The sequence below is a fragment of the Sebastes umbrosus genome, chromosome 20 (assembly GCF_015220745.1).
Source record: "Sebastes umbrosus isolate fSebUmb1 chromosome 20, fSebUmb1.pri, whole genome shotgun sequence".
Lineage (NCBI taxonomy): Eukaryota > Metazoa > Chordata > Actinopteri > Perciformes > Sebastidae > Sebastes > Sebastes umbrosus.
The window spans coordinates 3,932,048-3,945,102 of record NC_051288.1 but is presented as its reverse complement, the minus strand read 5'-3'; the positions used below and the strand labels follow the sequence as shown (position 1 = coordinate 3,945,102).

General features: G+C 40.7%; 1 protein-coding gene across 3 annotated transcripts in view; it reads left to right on the top strand.

Annotated features, from left to right (window-relative positions):
• Nucleotides 1–13,055, top strand: part of LOC119479479 (zinc transporter ZIP11-like) — a 161,075-nt gene that overhangs the window by 134,821 nt on the left and 13,199 nt on the right. The window lies entirely within an intron of this gene.

Sequence of the window (13,055 nt, the reverse complement as noted above, 5' to 3'; positions counted from 1 at the left end):
CTAGAATGCACTCCCGCTCTTATGACTGCAATCCAAAGAATGAGTCACCTCGCAAAGTCGTGAGAGTTAAAAATGTATCTGCAGTTCATTGAGTTCCATCTGACTGACAGGGGTGGTGATTTGCACATGTATAGCTTATACCAATGTCATTTAAATCCCCAATATCTATAATAAATATCACCAGCTGTGACCTGGGTAACATAAGCTGTCCATAAAAGGCCAAACCCAGGTTATTTTTCTCCCGGTTCTTGAGAATATGATGAATACCAAGCATGTGGCTGCCCTGAAACAGGCAGAGGATCCGACGGTCGCTTACAGAGGTCCTCACTCCCGACAGCTATGTAAAAGTTCCAGCAAAGACCTAGAAGGCGTCAAATGAGACACTCTTCCCATGTCTGGCCCCAGAAATAGAAGATGTGAAGAACAAACATTCCCACTGAAATCCCAGCTGGTTTTCTTACACGTTAAAACTACAGGAACTTGGGTGATGCTCATTGAGGAAAAACGTCAGTCAAATTCAAAATGTTGGAGACCTATGTGGCTCTTGAGTTCACTGTCAAGATAGTCAAAGAGACCTTGTGTCTTTCGTGTCTAAAAACTCAGTTAGCAGTTTGATTTAACTTGCAATTTTAGCTAGGCCAGCAGCGTGGATGGCAATTGGTCAGTCAGTTCACTACTTTGGTCCAGACTAAAATATTACAACAGTCATTTGATCGCTTGCCATGACATTGTGCACAGACATTCATGATCCACAAAGGATGAATCTTAAAGGTCCCATATCGTGCTCATTTTCAGGTTCAAACTTGTATTTTGTGTTTCTAGTAGAACATGTTTACATGCTGTAATGTTAAAAAAAAACTTTATTTTCCTCGTACTGTCTGTCTGAATATACCTGTATTTACCGTCTGCCTGAAACGCTCCGATTTAGTGCATTTCAATGGAATTGCGTTGCTAGGCAACAGCTTGGGTCCATGTTTACTTCCTGTCAGCTGATGTCGTTCACATACACTGCAGCAGGAAATAAACTGGGACACATTTAGAATGTTTACGTTTAAAACCATGTAATGGTCTAAATATTGTATATTTGTGACATCACAAATGGACAGAAATCCTAACAGCCTGTTTCAAACGCACAATTTCTGAATACGAGCTGTGTGTATTTCTCCGTATATTGAACGTTTTGATAGTTTAACAGTATTTATATAGCACTTAAACCTGCTTTAAAATGTAAAATACATGAAAATCTCACTTTTTACAATAAGGAACCTTTAATGACTGTGGTGATCCTATGACTTTTCCTCTAGCACCACTATCAGGTCAAAGTTGTACTTATCCTGTGAGATATCTCAACATCTACTTAATGAGTTGGAACAAACAAGTAGAAATGAATGGTTCCTAGATGATGTCTCCGAATGCTGTTAGCGATCCTTTGTCTTTTCCTCTTGCACTGCTATGACGTTGATGTTTATGGTTTTGAGTGAAAACTACTGGATGGATTGCCATGAGCTTCGCTACACACATTCTTGTCCCTTCAGGATGAATTATAACCGGGGGCGGGTTTTTTTTCGTGCAATTAATTCGCACAATATATTTTTTAAAACTGTTGTTTTTGTCATAAATTTTTTTCACGTGACAAGCGACATAAATCGCACCGCTAATAAAGGCATAAAGCCAATCACGTTGTGCAGGATTTTTTGAGTGGCACCTAAATTTATGAAACAACAACACCGAGGCTCCGTAGTCCGTACCAAGAAGGCAAACTTTATTTCTCCTTTCAGCCTCGACAAAGGCAGCACAGACCCGATCCACTGCTTCCGTTCTTACCTTTCACAATAAAAGCCCTAGACATATAATATTCCCTTTCTTGGTAATAATATTTATGTATTATATTATATTGCTACTGGTCACTTTTGCTGCTAGTTTTCCCAATATTGCCACCACCTGATAATACCTCAATTAGTTTACGCGTCAGGTAACAAGTGGCTTGAAAGAGTTTTTCTTCCTTAGAAAATGACATGACAGAAAAAGTTTTGGAATCACTGGTTTGTTGTGGCTTTTCTTATAGACATTCAGACACCAGGATGACAGGGGATTTCCTAATAGAAATTTAGTCAAGAAGCTCAAGTAAATATGAAGGTAACAGAGGAATTCCATAAGCATAACAAGCTGAACTGAAAACGCCCCAGAGCAGCCTTGTCATATTTCAATTCATCACAACAATCCCATGAAGACCAACCAATTTACAACTCATTTACAAAGACTCATCAGGTGCTGAGGTCCATAGAGGGCCAACATCCTGCATTAAGACTTGTTTGCCTGCACAGGTTGTTTTGTACCGATTCCAGGCTGAAATACTCACTAACTGTCAATAACCCTTTTTCCTTCCTCGCTTGGAATAAGTTGTTTGAATATTTATGGTGAAAAATCCTGGCAAGTAGACAGCTTTCTCCTGGAATACACATTGCATAATTGAACACTACACAGACGTCAGCAAGTCTCCGTTCTGTCGGGTCTAATGAGCTAATTAGACTAATGACGTGTCAATCAAACATCAGAGGCGACGCCCAGGGAAGAGCAGTGTTCAATATTTGGAGTCAGCGGTGAAACAACAGCTCCGAAATAAACATTTGAGTCAGGAAATGGAGATGATTCGATCCATGTAATAAACAACTGGGAAGCAATTAACAATCATTGTTGACATTTCTAGGAGCTGATAGTCAGACAACCAGCACAACACCTAGAAAGTAACAGTTTTGACTTCCATGTATCTTAAAAGTTTATATATCTTCACTTTTTAGAGAGCTTGGGCTGGCAACTGTTGCCAATGTGGGACTATAAATCTCACTCAGTGTATGTAAAATTGGCAACACAAATAATCTTTACTTGATTTAAGCCGAAACCTATGACGGTGTATTAGTGCTATTGTAGGTAAAAAAATAAATAATAATAACGGAGCAGGGAGAAGGGGTAATATTCCGAAAAAATACTTCTGTGATTAAAGACCTAAATTTATGAGAGAAAATCTTGGATATTCTCTGAGAATAAAGTTGCACATTTACGAGAAAAAATCTCAAGTATTTTCTGAGATTAAAGTGGAAAATTTACAAGAAAGAACTCAGATATTATCTGGGATTAAAGTGACAAATTTACGAGAAAAAACTTTGATATTCTCTCAGATTAAAATGGCACATTTACGATAAAAAACTTGAATATTCTCTGAGATTAAAGTGACAAATTTACGAGAAAAAATTCACAAATTTGCAAGATTATAGAGTTGTAAATTTTTCGAGCGGTGCTAACAGCATTAACTTTGCTAACCATGGCAAACCATGTTTGCCTTTGGAGGAAGCGAAGGGTGGGTATTACGCTTCCGCGCCAACGTTATCTTTCGTGAATGCGTTATCGGCTATAATTGCCGTATGAGAGCAGCGGCCATGAGCTAGCCAGTGGGGCAAGCTCACATGCACTAACATGCACTAAAAGCCCGGCCCGGCTATGTCAACAAAGCGAGGAGAAGCTCGGATTACAACACACACAGAGAGAGAGAGACTTCATTCTCTGCTCAGGTAGACATTACTCCTCTATATCTTTACATAGTAAATAGTTGTTTGATGCTATATTAATGCTCTGGATATCGTACAGAGCACCTTTAAGGGTTTCCGATTTTTACGCAGCACTGTAAATATGCAACAAATCTTTTATTGCCGCAGTCTCAATTTGTCTTTCTGATCAGGCAACTAAAGTCAGATATGATTTCATGAGACCCCCCCAGCATTTGCGAGGAAATTATTGTATCTTTTACTCTGCTATATTCATCTCATGGTTTGATTAAATGTGGAAATGTATAATGCATCATGAGCAGATCATTAAGATATGGACAATTATCGATTTCACACATCACTGTGTGGCCCTCGTAATTAATGACAAAATGCATTTTCACTACTTTGAATGATTTTCCGCCTTCTTCTCGACTGGTTTCCATTCGTTCTATCAGTAACAGCAACATCATTTTCTTAGTGTGGAGCGATTGTTTGCTCCAGGAAACAAATTAGCGACACATGTCGGGTGTAGGAGGAGAATAAATGGTGGTGCTAAATATAGATTTTAATGTGAAAGGCCAGTTCATTAATGAGTAGAACCGTTTACTGGTCACAGCATATACTTCAGTTCTCGTAATTGTAACATGCACATGCAAAAATGCACTCCTATACAAACACACAGACATCCACGCTCATGTAGATATAATCAGACACACATTGTCACTCGCGCATATGCTCAGAACCACACATTTGTAGGTGGAGATATACCCACAAAGATCTCCTGTGAGGCTGTTAATGAAAATTACCTCCCACAGTCTCAACTCCCAATAAGAAAAAAAAACAAATTGAGCACATACAGTAACACATTAAAGGGATAGTTCAGGTGTTTTGAAGTGGGGTTGTATGAGTTACTTATCCATATTAGGTATATTACTTACAGTAGATGACGGCCAGCACGCCCCAGCATCAAGAAACAGACATGAACAACGGCACCAAAGCAAAGCAATACAGTGCTGAGGATGGGGAAACCTATTTTAACCACCTAAAAGACAGGCTCACCTAAAAAAAAAAAATGTATGTCCATTTAAGTGTACGCCATATTTAGAATATTTTCCAATGGCAAACTGAACTGAAAGTGAAACAATTCTATTCTGTTTTTGTCATCTGAGCCTGCTGGCTTTGGAGAGAGCATAGATAAGTTTCACTTTCAGTTCAGTCCCCCGTCGGAAAGGAGAAGGAAAGGGCTGTCTGACGGCAACATAGAGCGGTAAAATATTCTAAATATTGTGTACACTTAAACGGATATCAATTTTTTTAGGTGGCTAAAATAGGTTTTTCTGCCGTCCCCACCCACAGCACTGTATCGCTTTGCTCCGGCGTTGGTACTCCTGTCTGTTTCTCCAAACTGGGGGCGTGCCAACCGTCATCAACTCTAAGTAATACACTGACTACAACCCTACTTCAAAACACCATAAATAACTAAAATGTTTCTTAAAAGGAGATTTATCAAGTATTTGATACTCTTATCAACATGGGAGTGTGCAAATATGCTTGCTTTATGCAAATGTATGTATATATTTATTATTGGAAATCAATTAACAACACAAAACAATGACAGATATTGTCCAGAAACCCTCACAGGTACTGCATTTAGCATAAAAAAAGATGCTCAGATCATAACATGGCAAACTGCAGCCCAACAGGCAACAACAGCTGTCAGTATGTCAGTGTGCTGACTTGACTATGACTTGCCCCAAAACTGCATGTGATTATCATGAAGTGGGCATGTCTGTAAAGGGGAGACTCGTGGGTACCCATAGAACCCATTTTCATTCACACACCTTGAGGTCAGAGGTCAAGGGATCCCCGCCAAAATGTTATGTTAGTTTGGAGCGTTATTTAGCCTCCTTCGCGACAAGTTACCAATGAATTCCTGAGGTTTCTCACCCAGACTTTAAGGTATCAAAAGTAAGAAGTACTCATTCTGCAGAAGAAAGTCCCTCTGTGACTGACATATTATTATATATTGAACTATTAGATTGTTAACACTGATACATCAGTGCATAAGTAGGTTGTGACAGACCCAAATCATCACTGTTGATGATGAAGCTGTCACTGTGAGGTTGTAGAGACCTCGTTTTTTGAGAGCATCTGCTCTCTTTTGCATCCCGCACATGGCCCGTCAGTAAATTATTCCTTTTTTCTTGCTACCTCGCTAACCATCTGAAGTATATGTATGTGCTTGACTCTCTGAATATGCTCCAGTGGGCTCGTGATTTTAGCAATGCTCTCTAAAAATTGTAGATGGCATTTTGCATCAGGAGTGTGTGTTTGTTTGTGTCCATATAAGCACCCAGGTCTAGACTGGTCTTTACTCAGAAATGTATAAAGGATCATGGTTTACCATAACTTCTCTGGTTATCCATTAAGGGAATATGCTATTCGTGCTCCTTTCCAAATGTTGATCATTACTAATAAAAAAGTAATACTTTGACATGTAGTGGGATATGTGTCATTTTGCAGCCCCAAATTGCAGTGAGAGGGATCTGTTTTGCTTCTTTGAAGAGCTTCCTCACCCAGTAATCATGTAATTTAACATCGGCTATAAACTCTGAGGACCTTGCGTCCTTCCTCTTAGAGGCTCCACTCTTTGATAATAACCCCTTTTTGTGATTCAGGCTGATGAAAGAGGTCTATTTTACATGAGAATCTCAGTTTGGTTTTAATACTGATATTGAAAAGTAGTTTTGTTATCAGTGCAATTAGTCAGTGTTTTTTTCCCAGGGCGTGATAAGTGCACTTATTTTTTTGACACCTAGCTGTCCCAGTGGGAATAAAAGCCCTCACCCTGGTGCTGTGTTAATGCATTGTTCTCGTCCTCTTCAACGACACAAACAGCAGCTCCATAGTAAAAGTAACGATCTTCACAGAGGCTCTGCGGAGACAAGACAGAGCCGTGACAGAAGTTTGGTGACGGTTCATCAAACTGAGCAGGAGATTGATGGCGGTCCTTTCTTCCCGCCATTAGGGGTTGATCCCTGTTAGTGTGATGGATGGAGCGAGGTCGTTGACAGCTACTGCCAGCAGTTGGTCTGAGCGGAATAAGAAACAGAAACATTAATATCATGATATTACTGGAAATAGAGTTGAAGAATATTAAGACATATAAGAAACTAAGGATGTTGAAAGAAGACTGCAATTTTTTATATTCTTGTTGAGCTTGATTGAACAGTACTATCGTTTTTTTAGCAAGGTCACTTTCATGGACCTAAGGCTTTTACTCAAGGGGATAAATAGCCGCTCACGGTATCACGCCAAAGTGTGTAATAGACCCACCTATCCACCATAGGATAGCTTTTCAGTGTCACGTTTTGCCTCGCTGAGGCGTGAGTATTACACTTGTGTATGAAGGTGCATTACCAACACAGGGGCAACAAGGTTTAGGCAACAAAACCCCTGAGTTAGGTTTAGGACAAACGTCATCGTTGGCCTCAAAATAAGTATGTAAACTAAGTACAATACATACACGGAAAGAACGTTAGTATGGAAAACACGTCACAAACGTCACTAACATAAAACAAAACACCGGTCTCCTGGTTGAAAGTCCAGTGTTTGTTGGACCCATCTACCTCCCCTCCCCTCCCGCCCACCATAAGCGGTCTCTCTCCCATTTAATTCTACGTCACTAGCTCTGAGCGTAGCATATTCATGCAGACGCATTTACATTGCAGTCAGCACAGACTACATGGCATACAAATAACACACCAAAAGCCTGCCGGCTATTAGAAAGAATGCAGGTTTAAGGCACTTCAGCATTGGCTTCACTTTTCAGAGCCGGAGGTTGCTGCCTGGGTAAAATTGGTAAAATGGAGGATGTTTTGAGTTTGCATTAACGGCAAACAGCATCGGCAGCAAATTGAGCATAAGAAAAAATCAGAAAACAGGGAGGCTTTTACTAAAATGTGATAAAATATACTCATAAAAGAGGGAGGAAATAGGAGTAAAGCCTGTCTTTAATATAAGCCTGTTAAAAATACTGGCCTGAAGTTTAGGGGACACTATTTGCGAATTCACAGTATGCAAAGTTATTGAGAGCCAAATGAATATAAAAGAAGATTTTTCATCAGAACTGGAGCAGAATGCAAATATCTTTTGGATTACATCTTTCTAAATATAAGTGTGGAGTTACCACAACTTAGATTTCTTAAGATGTTGTAGAGTTTGTTATAGATTTAGTCATGGTTTTCATTAAGTAATTTGTATTTTATGATCCAGATTATGGTACATTTTCAAATGACGGGAGGATGAAAACCAACATAAAGAGTGACGAGAGGAAACTCTGATGTGCTTGAAAGAAACATGTTACCACAAAACAGATGAAAAAAAAGGAGTAAAATTAACCTACCCTTACAGTTCCGCAGTAGAAAAAAAGGAAGAGGGAGCTGAGAGAGAGGATGCGCAGTAATGGCAGGCTCAGCGGGAAAAAAGGGAGCGTAGACGTGTGAGGAGACGAGAGAGATTAAAGGAAAGTGCGATGGAAATGAGTGGCTGCTGTGACAATGGGCTGTCAGCAGCTGTATCGTCAGACGCGCTTAAAAGAGCATACAACATTAAGCAGGAATTTGATAGGATTCGCTGCTGCGTGCACGCAGGCACACACATACAACACACACACACACAACCAGCCCGAGTTTCCTCTAGGGAGTGTAAAAATCACAAAAAGAGACATGCGCAGGTGACGATATATGCAGCTCTGATTTCTGCTGACAGAATTGATGACTCACACTCAGCTACATTCTCAAGAATCATCTCAAGCAGTCTTCACTGCTTTCCAGTGACACCAGTATTTCTATACTGGAGTTTATTTAGACTTGTAATGCATGTGCTTTTTAAAAAACCCTCTGACACAGTAGGGACATTTCATGTCTTAAAGGTCCCGTTTTTTTTCATTATAAAGCAGGCTTAAGTCCTATATAAATACTGTGAAAGTATCGAAACACTCAATCCACAGGGAAATACACACAGCCCGTATTCAGAAACTCTGCATTTGAAACAAGCTGTCAGGATTTCTGTCCATTTGTGATGTCACAAATATACAATATTTAGACCCTTTACACAGTTTTAAACGTAAACATTTTAAATGTGTCCCAGTTTATTACTGTTTGTAGTCTTATGAATGTCATCAGCTGACAGGAAGTACACATGGACCCAAGCTGTTGCCTACCGTTGAAATAAACTAAAACGAAGCGTTTAAGACAGAGGGTAAATACAGGCATATTCAGACCGACAGTATGAGGAAAATAAAGGATGTTTTTTAACATTACAGCATGTAAACATGTTCTAATAGAAACACAAAATACAAGTATGAACCTAAAAATGAGCACGATATGGGACCTTTAAAGCCGTTTCACACCAAGAGCGGATTTTCATCCGAAAACTGATTTTGTGGCTTCTCCTGAATGCTTACTGTACACACCCCTGGGGTACATTCATGCAGGGGGGAAATTTTTGGACAGACGTTTGACCAATGAAATCCTTTGATCACCGCAACTGATCGCCGTCATTCTGCATGACAGTTAGCCATGTGCTTCTGTTTGTTGCACGGAGAGTGTGTATTTTCAGGGCCTTTGAACAATGGGCTTTTGTTTTCTGATAAATGGGCTTTTTTCGGTCCAATGGGACATTTTTCTGACTATTGGTGTTTCGGAATAACAATGGGCCGTCCCCTTCTCAACACCCAATAAAGGACAATATATGGCTTGAGATCGCCCAGCACCTGGTATACGATGAAGTTGTAGCTGATATGCTTGTGCTATTGTTATCTGTTGGTCACCTAATGGGGCTAGCCACAACAGCTAGCATTAGCATCACATTTGGGGTCTGATTAGTTTATGTGTTGTATAGTTAACGTTAGCCTGTTAGACATTCTCTGTCTGAATAGGTTTTTGCTGCATGGAGTGGCACTATTCGGGAGGAAACTTGTTGTGAAAATGGAACACGGTCCACAAGTGGAGGACCGTCTTACAAACCAGTATTGGTACAACCGTATCCTACTCCAAATGAATGTAATGTGATGGAAAAGTGTAGAATTCTGGGTAGACTTCCTCCAACCATTCACTCAAAAGGGACAGGGGGAAAAAAACAAAGAAAGGATTCTGGTGTTTTTTGGACATTTACAACACTCTGAAGTCTCATCAATGTCACATAAAAACGTACATTTTGAGTTCTTTGACGTGGAACCAAGGCACTGCCCCGTCACCTCTGCTGTCAGCTCGGTCAGGAGTGCTGCAACTGAAGCCAGGAAAGTGCAGTTTTGTTCAATATTGTAAAAATCCATGAGATATTCCTTCAACTGCCATGCGATGCCAGCAAAGACACTAAAACACAAGTCTCCCGAGTAAAAGCTGACAGATGTTGGGGCGTTTAGTGCTCCCCAACTAGCCTTGGACTCTGTTTTGGAACAAAAACTTCCAGCTCAGTGGACTTGCAAAACAGTCCCAAACCCCCCCAGCTCACATTTCCAGCTGTGTAGCAGTTCTACAGGTGAGCAGCTGTAGTCAGAAAACCTTGATTCCTGATCCAAAAGAGCACATGATAGAACTATTTTTCTTACTGATATATTACATTTTCCAACTATGTGACCAAAAGAAAAAAGAAAACTCATTGTTGTGGTCTTTAAATCAGTTAAGATTTTTTAAAATGTCTAGACTGCCCCTAGCCTTGTACCAGTTGTGCCAAATGGCAAACACAGACACTGTCTCAGCTCATGTTTTATTCAAAATCAGTTGAAGGTTTTTCAGTGCAGATAGAGTTTCTACTGGCCCTGTGGCATTTCAGACAGTTCCAGAGGATTGAGATGAATAGTAAAGGGGACACACAGTGTAACTGAAGGGTGTTTTTGCCCCTAATGGCTCCGCAGTATATGTCAGCCTGTAATGGGCCACTGGGACGTTGATTAGAACCGGTGTGCATTGTTATCAGAGGTAATGACGGGCTTTAGATTATGATGAAGTGGCCTCTGGGCTCTTGAATTCTGCAGCTGCAGGGCCATCAGGATAGGTCTCTCTACTCTGTCTTTCATCTCTGTCTTGTTTCTTCTTTAGTTCTCTAATTCTCTCTTAACCTTGTCTTTATCTTGGCAACTTTTTCTTGGTTCAGGGCAGTATAGCTTGATGTAGGCTATTAATATTGCAGGACGAGAGAGATAATACAATGAAAGAATACACAGGAATGGAAAGAAGATGTTGAAAGAGATCAGTCGTTTCTAGCATAAAAGAGAACCGATATCCAATTACTACTATACATACATACTTTGAAGCCTTAAAAGTCCCACTTTTTGTTTCTTGCTCATGACACTGACTCCATTCCCAAAGGAAAAGAGGAATAAATTAAGCAAAACTTAAAAGTCTGCAGTTACACAAGTGGTTGTGTGAGGTTGTAAAGGTGCTTTCACAAACATGGCGTCAGCCCTGCCCCCCAAGGTAGGCAGCAATGACAGTTACGAGGAGTCGCCTATGTTGACGATTCTTGCCTAATGCCCAGTTCAGACTACACGATATCAGTCCGATCATAGCCCGACACGGCTGTCGTAGGGGATCGGGAACGATAAATGAGTGTCGTGTGCGAAAATCGATTCTCTTATCTCGTGTAGTGTGTCATAGAATACGACAACCGACGCCACGTCTGGGACGCCCCACGACATCCCGAAGAAAAGTCTAACTTGTCAGAATTTTTTGTCTTCAAACGCCTAGTGTGACATCTCCAACGACGTGTTCCTTTTGTGTTGACCAATCAGGTGCTCTCTCCAGCGCGCAGTCGCAGTCAGGTCACTTGGTAATAAACAAAAATGGAGAAAAGGAGAAGGGATGCCGAGTTTGCTGCTGTCAAGTTGGGACAACGAAACCGACTGAAGTATGGACAGCCCGTACCGTCCTCTCTGTGCCACCCGGGAGAGCATCCACAACCGTTTTTTCATTCTTTTCTTTTTCTTTCCGCAACACAAGACCGCCAGCATAACACACAATGCTACTGTCGCCATGATTGACAGTTGCTTCAACCGCCTCCCCGATGACGTCTGAACTCGCGCGCGATCGTTGAATAGGACGTGCCGTGATTGGTCGTGGTCATACATGTAGTCTTGCCAGTCACCCGACCAAGACACTGCAAGAGTTTATGGCGCTGTGATTGTTAGATCTGACATGGCGACCATCGTCAAAGACAAAAATATTGTGCAGTCTGATCCCGGCATTAGTTGAGTATTGTTAAACTTTTCCAGCTTGGCCGTTATAGCTCGCCGTGTGATGCCAGCAACCGCAGAAACCAAAGGAATACTTTGACATTTTGGGAAGCTTTCACTCTTTTGCTGAAAGTTATATTAGAAGATTGATACCACTAACATGTCTGTACGATAAATATGAAGCTACAGCTAGTAGCTGGTTAGCTTAGCCTAACGCAATGACTGGAAAACGAAGGAAAAAGCTAGCCTGACTCTGTCAAATGTTAACATAATCCGCCTATCACCACCACCATAGTTCACCAATCAACACGTAATATCTCATTAGTTTAAAATGTAGTATAAAAAGTGCAAAAAAACACATATTTTACCGGGGGTTAAGATTATTTCTTGGCCGGGTCCATTGCCTTCCTGGAGTCTTCGCTGGTTTCCCAACAACTTCACTGTGACAACAATACAACAATCCATTCAAATGGCCTTCACGAGAAGAGTCACACGAACACCCCCCTCTTGTGGCATTCACCACCTTTCACAAGTTTTCTGAAAGCTCAGAGTTCACGAGTTGTGACGTGTCATTTTTCAGTGCATAATAAGTTAATATATTGTAGTTTTAGTCGTATAAAGTTAGTTAGTAATTATATAATATGTCCGAGGAAACTGTTGACATTCACAGTGGCCTTATCTTTTTCCTCGTTATGCCTTTACATTTCCTGCATTACGTTTCCGCTTGCTAGCTTGCTAAACTGTTCTGTTCTAGACGCCGACAGTAACGTTAATATTGCCGTTGCCTAGCAGCTCCGTTCTCACGACTTAACCACTTGAATTCCAAGCATATTGCGTAAGCGACTTCCCATGTCGTAACCACGACCTCACAAAGTCCATTTGAAGGCAGCATTTGTGTTGAGTTAAGCAAACCAGCTGCTGGCAGTAGTTTCATATTTATCAATCTGACATGATTGTATCTGATTACCCTAAATTAGCTACTGTATATGACGCCAGTGTACAAAAACAGCTATTTGAAAGCAATCTGTTTGGAGCAACATCGGCTTCAAAGCTACATTTCCCGGTAGTCCAATGAATTTTTATGGTATTAGTGTTGATTAATTATGCCATATTGCTAACATTTCCCTCTCTTTTAAGCTACAACCGTATCTCACATATGATGTGTTGACATAAGCAGGTGGATAGCAATAAATGTAGTGTATGGAAAAGATCCTAGTGGATGTGGCCAGTAGCCACTGTGGCAGAGTGGCACCACGCTGGGTTAAGCGCTTGTTCTCTGG